The sequence below is a fragment of the Crocuta crocuta genome, unplaced genomic scaffold, assembly GCF_008692635.1.
Source record: "Crocuta crocuta isolate KB4526 unplaced genomic scaffold, BGI_CrCroc_1.0 scaffold330, whole genome shotgun sequence".
Taxonomy (NCBI): domain Eukaryota; kingdom Metazoa; phylum Chordata; class Mammalia; order Carnivora; family Hyaenidae; genus Crocuta; species Crocuta crocuta.
The window spans coordinates 4,281,515-4,296,044 of NW_027530521.1; the positions used below are offsets into that span (position 1 = coordinate 4,281,515).

The 14,530-nt window shown below is 43.4% G+C and overlaps 1 long non-coding RNA gene across 1 annotated transcript; it reads left to right on the forward strand.

The window, feature by feature from the left end:
• The first annotated feature begins 6,127 nt into the window (after positions 1 to 6,127).
• LOC144234237 (uncharacterized) lies at positions 6,128 to 12,612 on the forward strand. The gene is made up of 3 exons (XR_013335899.1): positions 6,128 to 6,267; positions 9,416 to 9,485; positions 12,333 to 12,612. It is a non-coding gene; the product is annotated as an uncharacterized LOC144234237 (long non-coding RNA).
• Positions 12,613 to 14,530: the final 1,918 nt, after the last annotated feature.

The window sequence follows — 14,530 nt, forward strand, 5'->3', positions numbered from 1 at the left end:
ATTGACCAATTATACAATGTACCAGAGCCTCTCAGAGTTGGTGATGCTTTGGCTGATTGCAAAAGCAAATTAGAACTGGAGCAGGTGGGCACACAAGGCAGGGGAAGTTATTCTGCTGCCTCATGGGCCACAATCATAGAGTTTAAAATTTCCTGGTGCATTCAGGACAAGCCAATCACCTCCCATTCAGCAACCTTTCCTCCTACATCTGCAGAGTGTAGGGGAGTATTCTTCATCTACCCTCCCTACCCATGTGTTTTTAGGGGCTTGCCCCCAGCCCTGTTTCAATGAGTGTCATTCGAGAAGGATCCTGATGGGTATCCATATTCCCAAGAAAAAATGGACCTAAATTACCCCAAAAGACTCTTGTTTTCCATAAATGCTGGAAAACAGACAAAATGTTCAGCACATTGCCATGTGGTTCTTGACACCTTACAGACTGGACAGTGGTGGGTGTGGATATTTATGCATGGGGACTGGGGGCTACCAGAATGACCACTGTAGATGTCAATCAAGTCTTCTAACATTTCAGCCTGTGTTCATAGAATACAATTTCAGGGGATGTCTCTAGATGGTTCTGATGGCCACCTGGATTCCAGCAACCTAGGCTTTCTTTCCTGGTGAGATCAATAAGGGCCTCATTCCCACCCTCTTCTATTACTTCCTATTCTGTTTTAGGTGTTAAAAGAAGACACCTCTTGGCCAAGATGCCTAGGTGTCAAACATTCCCTCAAATGCTGTTAAGCAAGAGTAAATATGTGTTATTGATTCCTGAACTATTAATTAAGCCTTGCGTACTGGTTAGCCCTTGGCTTAGAACGGGCATGCTATTAGCTCCACCTATATTCCTTTGGCCACAACAAGTCATGAGGCCAAGTCCAACATCAGTGGGACAAAGAAATATACTGAAAAAAAAAATCCAGCTTTTCACAGTGTTGCAAAAAGTGAGATCAGCAATAGGATTAAGGCTACTCCAAATTTCCAAAATCCCACCTGTATGGCCTTATTCACAGTTGTCCCATGTTCATGTGAACATGCATGAAAAAGTTCTGCTGAGAAAATCACATATCAAGTGTTTTCCTCCTCTCTAACTTCCTTTTCCCTTGGCCCCAGCCTTTAGGCTTCCTCAAGATTTTTCTACAACTATCTGTGACTCATTTCATCTCTTTTTGAGACTCTGAGGGCTGACCAAAGAGCTACTGTTGATGGGTAGCTACAACATGTGAGTGCCCACCTGTCTGTAATGTTGCAGAAGGCATTCTTGCTGTGTGCAAAAGATTGGATAAGAAAAGATTACCTCTTGAGCCCTTTCTAAAATATTCTGATTCTGGGTGTCCTATGTTAATTTCTGACCTATGTAGTTGATTTTTGGACATAGGATTTGATCTGTGAATCTTAGATTTCTTTGTTTCCAGCGTCCAGTAGGCTCATACACTGATAGGATCACTGTTCTGTCCTCTGTGGGGGAAACCCATGAGGAATAGAAATTGGAAGAATGCAAGTTTCTCAGCACCCAGATTTCCTTATAATTATTCCCTTTGCCTCTGGACAGCTTCAGGTGGAAGAATGATTCCAGAAACATTAGTCTCCCCATCCTTTCTTTAAAAATATAGGGGCGCCTGGGTAGCTCAGTCAGTTGAGTGTCCAACTTCAGCTCAGGCCATGATCTTGCAGCTCATGGGTTTCAGCCCTGCTCAGGTTCTGTGCTGACAGCTCAGAGCCTGGAGCCTGCTTCGGATTCTGTGTCTCCTTTTCTCTCTGCCCCTCGCCTGTTCACGTTCTGTCTCTCTCTCTCTCAAAAATATATAAACATTAAAAATTTCTCTTTAAATAAATAAAAAAATATTTTTATCTAAGAAAGAAAGCACAATTTTATATTCTCAATTCCAGGAACTCAAAGTCCTCAATGCCCAGGAAGTTCTATTTACCATCTAACTTGTTTCACCATGATTAAAGGCCACCCTTTCTCCTTTCTCATCTTTCGCATTTTTGCATATGGTGGAATCCATCTCTAATGTTGGTTTTATGGAGATCTGTTCATTTTGTGGTTCTGGTAGAAAGAACTGGCATTGTTTTCTCTTATTTCATACCAAAAAAGCATCACCGAGTGAGTGTGATCATCCCCATAAGCACTTGCAGTATCCTGAACATTGCCTTTGGAGCCAGACTGTATGTTCCAGTTCTGGTTCTACTACTTACTAGGTATGTGACCTTGGACAACTTATTGAGCCCCTCTCGTCCACAGTCTCCTTGTGTGTAATATGTGATTATAATAGTACCTCCCTCACAGAGTACTCCTAAGGGATAAATGAATTCATACATGCAAAGAACTTAGAATAGTATCTGGCACATATGTGCTCAATAAGTGTTGTCTATTATTATCCTTACTTAGAGATGTAAGACTTAGCCATTGTCCTCAAAGAACCCAGACTCCAGGGAGGAAAACGGCATTGACCACACTGAGGTGTAGCTGTTCTCTTGGCTAAGATGGTGAGGGGATATAGATGGTTTAGGAATAGTTACAAGGAGGTCGATTTTTATTTAAGACAAGATCTTCCTAACAATTAGAATTTATCAAAAAATTAGTTAAGTAATGAGCTCCTCTGTCATAAGAAGCATTCAGGCAAATCCTGAATACCCATCCAGATGGCTGTATAGTATATGCAATTCTCCTAGAATTTGAAGAACAAACTTTGCTAATGGTTAGTCCATGGGCTGGATCTCACCTGCAAAAGTGAATTTTTTAAAAGTTAAATGAGAAAAAAAAGAAAAAAAAATTAAAAAAAAAAAAATGGGGCGCCTGGGTGGCTTAGTCGGTTAAGTGTCCGACTTTCGCTTGGGTCATGATCTCGCGGTTCGTGGGTTCGAGCCCCGCGTCGGGCTCTGTGCTGACTGCCAGCTCAGANAATAAATAAAAAACATTAAAAAAAATTAAAAAAAAAAAGTTAAATGAGTTGCCGACAGATAAGGAGATTTTTGTTAAACCATCTAGATTTTCGGCCTTTTTGGTTTTTTTCATAGTTGGAAGATCTGGCAACACTGAGTCTGTAATCCTGCATGTCAGTAATGGAGCTGAGCTGTGGTTGCTCCCTTAAGATAGAGCCCATTTTACAAATAGGTATGCCTTATACATTTTTCTAAGACATCTTCTCTCATTTATGGGACTCACTTGGCTCCTGTGTATTTTTTTTTTTTTTTTGAGAGAGAGAGAGAGAGAGCACAAGTGGGAGAGGGGCAGAGGGAGACGGAGAGAGAGAATCTTAAGTAGGAGCCAACTCAGGGCTCGATCTCATGACTATGAGATCATGACCTGAGCCGAAATCAAGAGTTGAATGCTTAACCACTGAGCCACCCAGGTACCCCAGCTCTTGTGTATGTTTGAATTTACAGCACCTATGGCAGAAGGTTTGCATAGAGGGTGAGAGGCTGGATCAAGTGATACAACTTTTAGGATGACCTGATCCCACATGAAGTCCTTCCTAATTCTGAGAGCTATACTTGTATTCTGGAACACAGATCTGACCCTTAACACAGCACTATTCATTAAACAGGCTCTGCACACCTACTCCTTGATAAGCCCTGTGATTCATACTAGAAGCTCTCAAATACTAAACTAGACTTCAAGGGGTCCTATATTAAATATTGGAAGGAAAACATTTGTTTCTTTTACTCACGATTCACTGAATACTTCCTACACCAAATGTGTGTGGGGAGAGGGGTTTCCCAGCAAGCAATTCTGCAACTTTCCAGACACCAGCTGGGTATCCCACAATTCAACTCAGTTCTGACACTGACTGCTTGTAGTTAGCACTGATCCCACAGGTGAAGGGCTCGGTCCCATAAGATCGCCCCCACCCCACTTTCAAAGGCCAATTACATGTCCAGGTTGTCACCTGTGCTTTTGATCTTCCAGCTATAAAGCAGAAGTTCTCACACCCCTCTCCTCGTGTTTGATAATTTGCCAGAATGGCTCACAGAGCTCAGGAAGGCAGTATACTTACTGGATAATTGGTCTGTGATAGAAGGATAGATGATGTAGGAAGAGCCAGATGCAAGAGATGCATAGGGCAAGATGTGTGGGTGTTCCACTCTTCCAGCTCTTCATGTTGTCAGTAACCTGGAAGCTCCTGGAACCCCAAACTTTTGGGATTTTTTTATGGTGGCTTCATTACAGAGGTATGGTTGATTAACTCAGTGGCTGCAGGTGATTAACTCAAACCCCAGCCCCTCTAAACTCCCCCAAAGTCAGGTCAGGGGCTGAAAGTTCCAACATTTTGAATATAAAGTTGGTTCCCCTGGCAACAAGTCCTCTACTGGAGGTACTTTCCCAAAGTCACCTCATTAACAAGCTCAGGTGTGTCTAAATGGGGCCTATTCTGAATAAAGGCATTACTTTTACATTTATTCTTTTATCACTTAGGAAATTCCAAGGGTTTTAGGAGCTCTGTGCCAAAAGTCCAAACATATATCTACTATAAATCACAGTATCACCTATATATTTGAATTTTTGTAAAATACACATACCACGTTTAAGTGTCAATTCACATAACAAAATTTATCATTTTAGCCATTTTTAAGTGTACAAATCAGTGGTATTGACACTTACAATGTTGTGCGACCATCACCATTTCCAAAACTTTTTCTTCCCAAACAAACTCTATACTCATTAAACAGTAACTCTGCATTCCACCCTCCCCTCAGTCCCTGGTACCCTCCATGCTACTTTCTGTTTCCATGATTTTTTTATTCCAGGAACTTCACATAAGAGGAATCATACACTCTGTCCTTTTGTGTTGGACTTGTTTCATTTAGCATAATGTCATCAGGGTTCATCCATGTTGTGGCATGTAGAAGAATTGTATGCCCTTTAATAGCTAAATAATGTCATTGTACCGATATACCTTTTGTTTATCCATCCATCTGTGGATGGACACTTGGGTTGCTTCCACCTTTTGGCTACCATGAATGACACCACTATGAATATTGTTGCAGAAGTGTCTTTTGGCATCCCTGATTTCAAGTCTTTGTGGGTGTCTATGGTCCTGTTGTATTTTAATTCCAATTAAACAGTAAACTTCCAGCTCTTTCTTCTCATTGTTCCATAAGGTATAAAGAACCAGCTTCTTCCCTTTTGCAGATGCAGAAACTGAGCAAGAGCTCAGGCCTGGGAACTAGAACCGAGGCTCCATCCCTGGTGTGTAGCCTTTCACACTAGACTAACATCCCCCAGGACAAGGGCTGTGCCTGTTAATCACTGATGTATCCCCAGGACAAGTGATTAGGATGCAGTCAATGTGTTTTCAAAGAACAAATGAATGGGGTTTTTTGTTTGTTTGTTTGTTTGTTTTGTTTTTGTTTTTGGTGCTTTTCCCACTAACAGAGGCTCTAGAAGTTCCCAGTGTCTGGGACTCTTACTCTTCTCCTTTCCCCATCTCCCTATCAGACACTCCCCCATCCCAGTCTTGGACAAAAAAAGCCTGTCCCCATCCATGTCTCAAACGATGACAACTTCAGCTTCAGTCCAGCCAGAGAAAAGTGGCTTTCCAAAGTGCTTTTGTCCACAGTCCCAGGAGTGCAATTTTGCTTCCATCCCGTGTGTGGCTTCATTTGAGCCCCACCCGCGAGTCCGCTGCAATTCTGGGCGCGACTTGTTTCCTGGCTGGTGGTGTAGGTGACCCAGTGGGGGATGCCTCTGGCATGGCGGGGGTTTGGACGCCGTAGAGCCTGGTTTTGTCAGAGATTTTTCCAGGCTACTGCATGATTGCAGGTGCTCCTATCCCACAGTGCGCTCCTGGGGTTCGGGGCCCTCAACCCAAATTCCCTTTTGTTTAAAAATGGAGACAAATGTAATCTTAATGGAGTGGTGAGCAAGCTGCGCTTGGTAAACGGCACAGGCGGCTTGGCATTTGCTTTAGAAAATGGGGGCTCTGAAAGGATTCCCTGCTCCCTCCACCTTAGAGGAGCCTGGCCTCAGGCTCCCAGAGGAGGTAAGGGGTGTGGCTTACAGCGTCCGGGGTCCTTTGTCCACTGCTTCGTGCCTACAGCGCAACAAAAGCTGTCCTTACCCGCACAAAGACGGGAGGCGCGGGGCACCCCTGACGGGCTCTCACTAATGGGAGAGGCTGTGTAAGAAAGAAGGCAGGTGCTGGTGAGAAGCACGCGCAAGGCATCCATTTCAGGCCCCCAGAGCAGTCTGGCTTGGGGTTCAATGTCACGGGGGAAATTTCTTTGAGCCTTTAGTATAGGAGGGAGGCGCCGAAACAAAAGGTTTGGTGGGGAACGGGGTGCGGGTGGGGGAAGGTGTGGAGATGAGCTTGTGCGGGTTTGGCAAAATATAGAGAATTGAGTGCATCTATGTACAGCCAGAGTGGAGCGCCCCGCCCCTCCCCGAGCGCCCCCAACCTCGGCTGGAAGGGGGCGGGGCGGGCCGCCCCCCGGGCAGCAGAGGGTTAACCCCTCCAGGCGCCGGAGGACCAGGGACCCGGCTTGGGTCCGCGGCTGGGACGGAGAGCGGTTAAACTCTTGTTATTTTTCCTCACTTTTTTGGTTTTCATTGTGTTTGAGTTTCGGGATTTGGCTTTTTTCTTTTGAATGTTTAAATATTTAGAGGGAGAAAAAAATCATCGCGGTGAAAGGATGGGAAGCCCCGCGGGTCAGGGTGTTAGGGGGTAGGGGTTGGGGAGGGGCCATCGGGAGTCCTGGTTCAGAGGAAGGGCACTCCACTGAGTCCTAAAGACCTACACTTGGGCAGAGGGGCTTCCTGCTTTGAAGACCCATCTTCCACGAGTCTGCTATGACAGCTGTTATTAATAGGGTCCACCGTCCCGCCCCATGGGCGCTCCTCCCGGACACATCATCCTGGGTCCCTGAGCCTCTGCGGGACTGGGAGGCAAGGTGATCCCCCCCGGTTCAGACCAGCATCCTTATCCTTCCTCCTCTGCCGACCCAGTGGGAGAAGGACACAATCTCCCCGAAAGCCAAGAAAGAAAATTGAGATCAGGTTCCAGAAATGAGGGAAGGAGTGGCGTGGCTTACTCAATGACACTTTCGAGCTTCTTAGACAGACATTTATAAGATATTTATAAAAGGAAATGTTAAAACTTGGGTAGGGGAGGGTATATTCAGCCTATGGCTCTGTGGATCAGAATTTTCCGAAGTCAGTAGGCTTCATGTCAGAGCTATTAGTCTGAGGCAAAAGGTGCTGAGCACTAAGTTCAGGTGAGAGAAGGTAAGGTGGGTGGCTGTGGCACCGTGGAGCCAGAGATTGAGACAGAAATGAGGAGGCAGAGTTATTAAGCTCCAGAATCCCAGAGATGGAAGGAATGCATGAAGGCATTATCTGGAGGGACCTTGCTCCCCAGAGCAAGAATTGTGTTCGCCCACATTCTTGAGATGGAGGTATCCAGTCAGTTTGTACACTTCAGGCCGTAGAGAAATGACTAGGGAATGGATAATAGCCACTTCCCAATGGAACCCTGTAACTTGGAAAAGCTGGAAAGTTTTCCCGCAGCCCTGGAAAGCTGCGGAAATGGAAAGGAGTGAGGAGGAGGCTCAAAAGGCAGGACCAAATAACACGTGCATCTCTCTTGCTCTGGCAGTAGTAGCTCTGATAGAGAAAACAAGCCACGGAAAACGGCGAGCTAGTGTTAGAACATCAGAACTGGATTTCCTGAACTAAGATTTACATGATAAAAATGGACTCTCTGCCGAGGACAGAGTACATCTGAATGTGATCATGACCATGGTGCTTGGTGGGGAAATCTGCCACCTGATGAACATAAGTTAAAACCGAAATTTGAGGGGCATCTGGGTGCCTCCGTCGGTTAAGTGTCAGACTCTTGTTTTTGGTGCAGGTCATGATCTCATGGTTTGTGAGTTCAAGCCTCGCCTTGGGCTCCACGCTGACAGTGTGCAGTGACAGCCTGTTGGAGATTCTCTCTCTCCCTCTGTCTACTCCCCCCCCCATAAGTAAACTTTTAAAAAACCCTGAAATTTGAGAGGAAGAGGGAGGGAAAATATTCATCTGTAATGAAAACTGGATATTGTGGAGAACAAGCTTGGCATCAGTGAAAAACAGAAAAGCAAAGAAGTCCTCAGTTAAGTAACGATGTTTACATGGTCTCAGAGGTAGGCTTCTATTAGGTTCAGCCAACAAGAGTCCACCAGGTGGAGTGTGTCAACTATACTTTAGTACTTCCATTAAAAAAAAAATAAAAAAAGAGTCTACCAGCAGGAGACTGGAAGGTGGGAGGAGAGGGAAGTTGGGATATTTATTTTGTGGCTTCATGCGCTGGCTGCATCCCTCTCTAAGGACCACAGCTCTTGTTAGGTGGCAATCTGCTACAGCAACTCTTTTCAGATTCTGGCATCTACCCTTCCTTCTGCCCTTCTGGACCTTGGAATGGTAACAGGTACCTACTGTGGGTAACTCCATTCTTTGCTGGTTTCCCTTAACCCTGCCCATACTATTTAGCCAGCCTCTTTATCAAACTCTCAATTGCCCCACCTGAGAGCACCAGCCACTTCCTATGGGGACCCTGACCAGTGGAATAGTCTAATAAATGACATAAAGTTGAAATTATGATATGAGGTTATTATAAGTTCAAAGCCATCACCAAGATTTGATTGGATTCTATGATGGTAGGGATGCCCTTCATTCAAATAAACTGGTCTCATTGAAATGGGCCAAGGAGTAGGAGTCAGTTCACTCATTTAAAGAAATATTTGTTGAGTAGCTACTCTGTTGATTACATTAGGGATTGGGGAGTCAGTGATGGACAAAAGAGACAAATGTCCAGTTCTTGTGCTTTCAGTGTAGTGGGGGAGAAATACATTAATCACATAGCCATAAATATAAACATATAGGTAGAAACTATGATGAATCCTTGGCAAGATAATCCAAGTTTCTTTGAGAGCATTTAATAGAAGGCTAATACAGGGTAACCTCCTTTGTGGAACTGACACTAAGCTTAGCCAGGCAAAGGCAAAAAAGGGGGAGAAAAGCACTGTAAGTGGAAGAAGGATCATGTTCAAAATTCCTGAAGCTGAAAGAGTTTTACAGATGTTCAGTAACTCTAGGAGAGGCCTCTACAGCAAGTTGAAATTGGCTTTAAATGCAATGGGGAAGCATTAGGGAGTTTTGAGGAAGAGAGTTGCATGATTTGACGTCAGAAAAGCTTGGTGGTAGTACCATGGGGACCATAGGTGAGATGCAAGGAGAATCAGGTGATGTTGCTGTGGGATGTCCTGACTACTGGTTTGCCTGACAGTTTCGTGATACTTTCCTTGCCTAGAGAATTCTGAATCTAGCATGGGGGCAAGATGCAAACTGGGCTCATGGGCATAACCACTGGATGGCCTGTTCTGTCATAAACATTGCAGTGGATTACATTCTTGACCTGATTATCTCTTTCAGAAAGATGAGAAAGCAATGAGGGGAGCTTTTACTTGGGACCTAATTCTGACTCACAAGGCAGAACTTGTCGGTAAGATGGAAATATCTGGAGGAAAAGGGGAAGTTCTTGAAAGAGACATGTGATTTCAGTGTGTGTGTGTGTGTGTGTGTGTGAGAGAGAGAGAGAGAAAGAGAGAGAGAAAGGAAAGATAGAGAGAGAGAGAGAAAGGAAAGATAGAGAGAGAGAGAGAGAGAGAGCGCGAGAGCCAGAGACAGAGTGATATGCTACAAAAGCAAACCTTCAGAAAGAAGACTTCAGAGAGAAAACAACTTATGGCTAGAGAGTCAAAGAAAGAAAGGCTTAAAAGGCACTGGAAATTCTACTGCATGAGTTTTCTGGGGTTTCCATAATAAAGTACCACAGACTTGTGGCTTAAGTGAAAGAAATTAATTATGTCACAGTTCTGAGGCCAGAAGTTCAAAATCAAGGGGTCAGCAGAGCTATGAGGGAGAATCTGTCCCAGGCCTCCCTGCTTGGCTTGTGGATGGCCATCCTCTGCCTGTGTCTCTTCACATTGTTTTCCTTCTATTTGCATCTGTCTTTGTGTCCAAATTTTCCTTTTTTAGGGACGCCTGGGTGGCTCAGTCGGTTAAGCGTCCAGCTTCGGCTCAGGTCATGATCTCATGGTTCGTTGGTTCGAACCCTGCATCAGACTCTGTGCTGACAGCCAGCTCAGAGCCCTAATTAGATTAGGGCCCACCTTGGTGACCTTATTTCAACCTGAATATTTCTGTAAAGACCATCTCTCCAAGTAAGGTCACATTCAGAAGTTGTGAGTGTGAGGACTCCAACATATCTATTTTTAGGGGACACAATCCAACTCACAACAGTTACCCAATAAAATTCAAGCAGAAGTTAAACCAGTTAATCTATCAAACATGGCTTGGGAGTTTATTCTGTCCCAGGTACACTGCTAAGCATGGTTTTGCTCACAAAGGAACACTTGGGCTGGTGGTAGGGTACTGACATGTGAAAACATATGTGACAAACGTATTTACATCTATGATACATCTATGATCTATGAGACATATGATACAGTTTAATGTAAAATTAGAGGTAAGCACAGCATATACAAAGCATAGTAGTGGTGAAAAGGATGGTCAGCTCTACTCAAGGGGGGTGGGAAAAGCTTCTTGGAGGAGGTGACATGAGCTGAGTCACCAAGGATGACAAAGAAGTGGACCAGGTGAAGGGCAAGGGGGTTCCACACAGAGGGAAGTCCATGGAGTGAGTGTATGCAGCATGTTCATGGGGGTGGGAACATAGCTTCAGGGTCAGTGGAGGGAGATGAGGTTAGAGAAGTCAGATAATGAAGGGTCTTAGGGCTAGGATAGAGAATGTGAACTTTATCCGGAAAACTGCAAGTGTGTGCGGACACCATCTAGGGGATTTAAAGAAGGGAGTGGTATGATTAGATTTGGTTTTTGTGTGGAGAATGGATTGAGGCAGCTGAGAAGGGTTTGGAAGACTAGTGAGTGAGCAGAAGCAGAAATGAGAGAGAGTAAACAAGTGAGAGAGAGAGAGAGGGAGGGAGGGAAGGGAAAAGAGAAAGGGAGAGAGAATGAGAGAGGGAAGAAGGGAGAGAGAGAGAGAGATTGCAGAGGGCTGGACCAGGGCAGTAGTGATGGAGAGGGGAGAAACCATCTCACATCACTAGGGGTAGACTTCAAATCAGTTCGTGACCACTTAATTGTGAGGGACAAGGGTCAAGGGAATTTAGGATGATTCCCAGATATCTGATTTGAGGGTCTGAGTGGACTATGGTGTCACTCACAGGACAGGGACTTTAGGAGGAAGAATGGATGTTGGGGAAGATTAGACATATTGAGACTGAGATGTCTGTGAGACAGGTAGAAATATGGTGTAGAAAGTTACTGTATATATATTCTGGGACTCAGGAGAGAGGTCTGGGTTCAAGACATATTCCTAGGAATTGTCAGTAGTTGAAGTCATGCACTTGGATGAAGTTACCAAGCATGAACCTTTAGAATGGAAGGAAATGTAAGGCTTGGATACAAAAACATTTGAAAAGAGCATTCCACATGTACATAAAATGAGGAGGCTTCAAAGGAGATGGTAAAAGGCCAACCAGATATTCCTGGAGAAAAGTGCAGTGAGCGTGTTGCCACAATATCATAGAGGAGAGAGTTAACATTGGCAGATGCCCCTGAGAGATCAGGGAGGAAAAATAATGAAAAGAATCCACTGGATTAGGCTATTTGGTGACTATTGGTTACTTCGCTGAGCTGAATTTCAGTAGAATGAGAACAATAAAGGCTAAGTTGCTTGGAGAGGAGTGAATGAAAGGGGAGAAAGTGGAGATGTATAGTATAGATGATTCTCTTAGAAACTTGGCAGTGAAGGGAAGGAGACCTTAGATAGAGGGGCATGGAGGATTGGGAGTTGTTGGGGGTTCTTCACCATGAGAAAAGCTTGGTAGTGTCTACAGTGAATGAACAAAGTAACAAGAGGGACAGGACAAAGTTACAGGAGGGAAGGAGGTTTCTGGAGATGCAAAGGATGGGATTCAGAGCAAAAGTGAATGGGTTATCCTTGTAGGAAAGATATCATGATGGTGTGGTGGGTCCAGAAACCTTAGATGGACATGCGGGAAGTTGAGAAATTCCTCAATAATATTGTCTATGTTTTTTTCCCCTCAAATGTAAGAGGTGATTCATCTCTGGGGTATGAAATGGGAGGTGGTTGGATAGTAGAGATGAAAATTGATGAAGGGAATAAAAACTTGAAAAGGGGACATATTAAAAAAAGGTGGGGGGATCATATCAGTCAGAGTCCAACTGTAGCTAACACAATTGACTGTAGCTCTCTTAAGGAGAAAGGGATTTAATACTGTGAATTTGGTGCTTACAAAATCAGGGGAAAGACTGGGAGGCCAAACTCCCAATTTGAGACTCCAGGAATGAATCCCAGGCTTCTCATTCACTGACCTCCCAGAGAACTTGCCACCTCTACAGAAGTCAAGAACATGAGGAGTCTGGAAGCCACTGCTACAATGTTGAATCAAGAAGCACGCTCTTCAGCTGTGATAAAGGAATCAGCAAGTCGAGACTGAAACTTTGGATACAGGGCCAAGGTTACAAACTCCAGATTCACTGAGTTTCTTGTTGGCAGAACCTATGTCACAATCTAAACTAGTGCAAGGAATTCTGGGAAGTTTTTGGGGTTTTTTTTAATCCAACAGGTGAAGGGCTCAGTCCCATAAGACCGCCCCTACCCCTACTTTCAAAGGACAATTACATGATCAGGTTGTCATCTGTGCTTCTGATCTTCCATTAGAAGTTCTCAAACCCCTTTTCTCATGTTTGATAATTTGCTAGAATGGCTCACAGAGCTCAGGAAAGCACACCTTTATTCCCACTCTTAAATTCTAATTAAAAAAATAACAATGGCATCATGCTCCTACCCAATATAACCATCCCTTCATACAAACAGTCCATTCATCCACCCATCTTTTTTGGTTGTTGTTAAAATCAGACTTATGCTGATATACAATTATGGATTTTGACAAAGCTAATTAGTAGCCACAGAATTTCATCCTTGAATAATAGATAATTGCCAAGAATCTCCCTTTCAATCTTGAATATAGAAACAGCCTAGTAGCTATTTTACTCACTCATGTTTTAAGGCAGAGCACTGAAATTTACAATGCTCTTTTACACATACAACTTCATGTGATTATCACATCATTTGGTGAACTGGACATACACAGGGGCTACTGTTTACATTTTATAGTTGACATAAAAGTTGCAATTGGTACTGCATCATAAAAATTTTAACTATATTTATATTAATTGCAAAATCCTTTAGTATCCAAATGTATTTACAGTCCATCAAAGAGAAAGAGGTTGTGTATTACACTCAGTAATGATACTTGCATGATAAACAATACAGGTTATGTGTCAATTCAGTACCATTGGACAGTGTGCTCATCTGTTTGAAAGAGACTGTAAGCAATTACCTTAGCCTTGTTAATAACTTTCTGTTTTTCAGTTTTATTGAGGTATAGGTGACAAATAAGAATTGCATATGGTTAAGGTGTTCGACCTGATGTTTTGATGTCTGTATACATTATAAAATAATCACCACAATCACGCTAATTAACATTTCCATCACCTCACATAGCTATAATTTTCTTCTTTCTTTTTTGTGAGAACACTTCAGATCTGCTCTCTTAGCCAATTTCAGGTATGCAATACAATATTGTTAAGTATAGTCACCATGCTGTACTTTACATTTCCAGAACTTATTTATCCTGTATGATTGAAACTTTGTACCCTTTGACTGACATCTTCCTATTCCCCCCACCCCCAGGTCCTGGCAACCACCACTCTACTCTCTGCTTCTATTATTTTGACTATTTTATTTTTTAAAATGTTTATTTATTTATTTTGAGCAGGGGGACAGAGAGTGAGGGAGAGAGAGAATCACAAGCACGCTCCATGCTGTCAGCACAGAGCCTGACACAGGGCTTGATCCCACAAACCATGAGATCATGACCTGAGCCAAAATCAAGAGTCAGATGCTTAACTGACTGAGCCACCCAGACCCCTGATTTGGACTGTCTTGAATTCTACATATAAATGAAATCATACAGTATTTGTCTTTCTTGTGTCTGCCTTATTTCACTTAACCCAATGCCCTCCAGGTCTGGATATCCATATTGTCATAGATAGCAGGATTTTCTTCTTTTTATGGCTGATTAATATTCCATTATGTGTACCATATTTTCTTTAACCATTTATTCTTTGTCAGACATTTAGGTTGTTTCCATATCTTAGCCATTGTGAAAAATATGCATCCATCTTGCATGCATCCATCCATCCATCCACCCCTCCGACCATAGTAGACATCAAAAGTTGGGCTGATAAGGTACAGTAAATATACCAGATCCAGAAAGGCAGCTGCAATTGAAAAGACTGTCTGATTTCTGTTACATTACCTGCCATCATTCTCCAACTCCAAGATACATCTGCTCAGGCCAAACAGGTAAGTTAAATGAGGATATGATGGGGATCACCAGTAGTTTGCTGGTAAACTGGCTTTCAGAAAAGAAA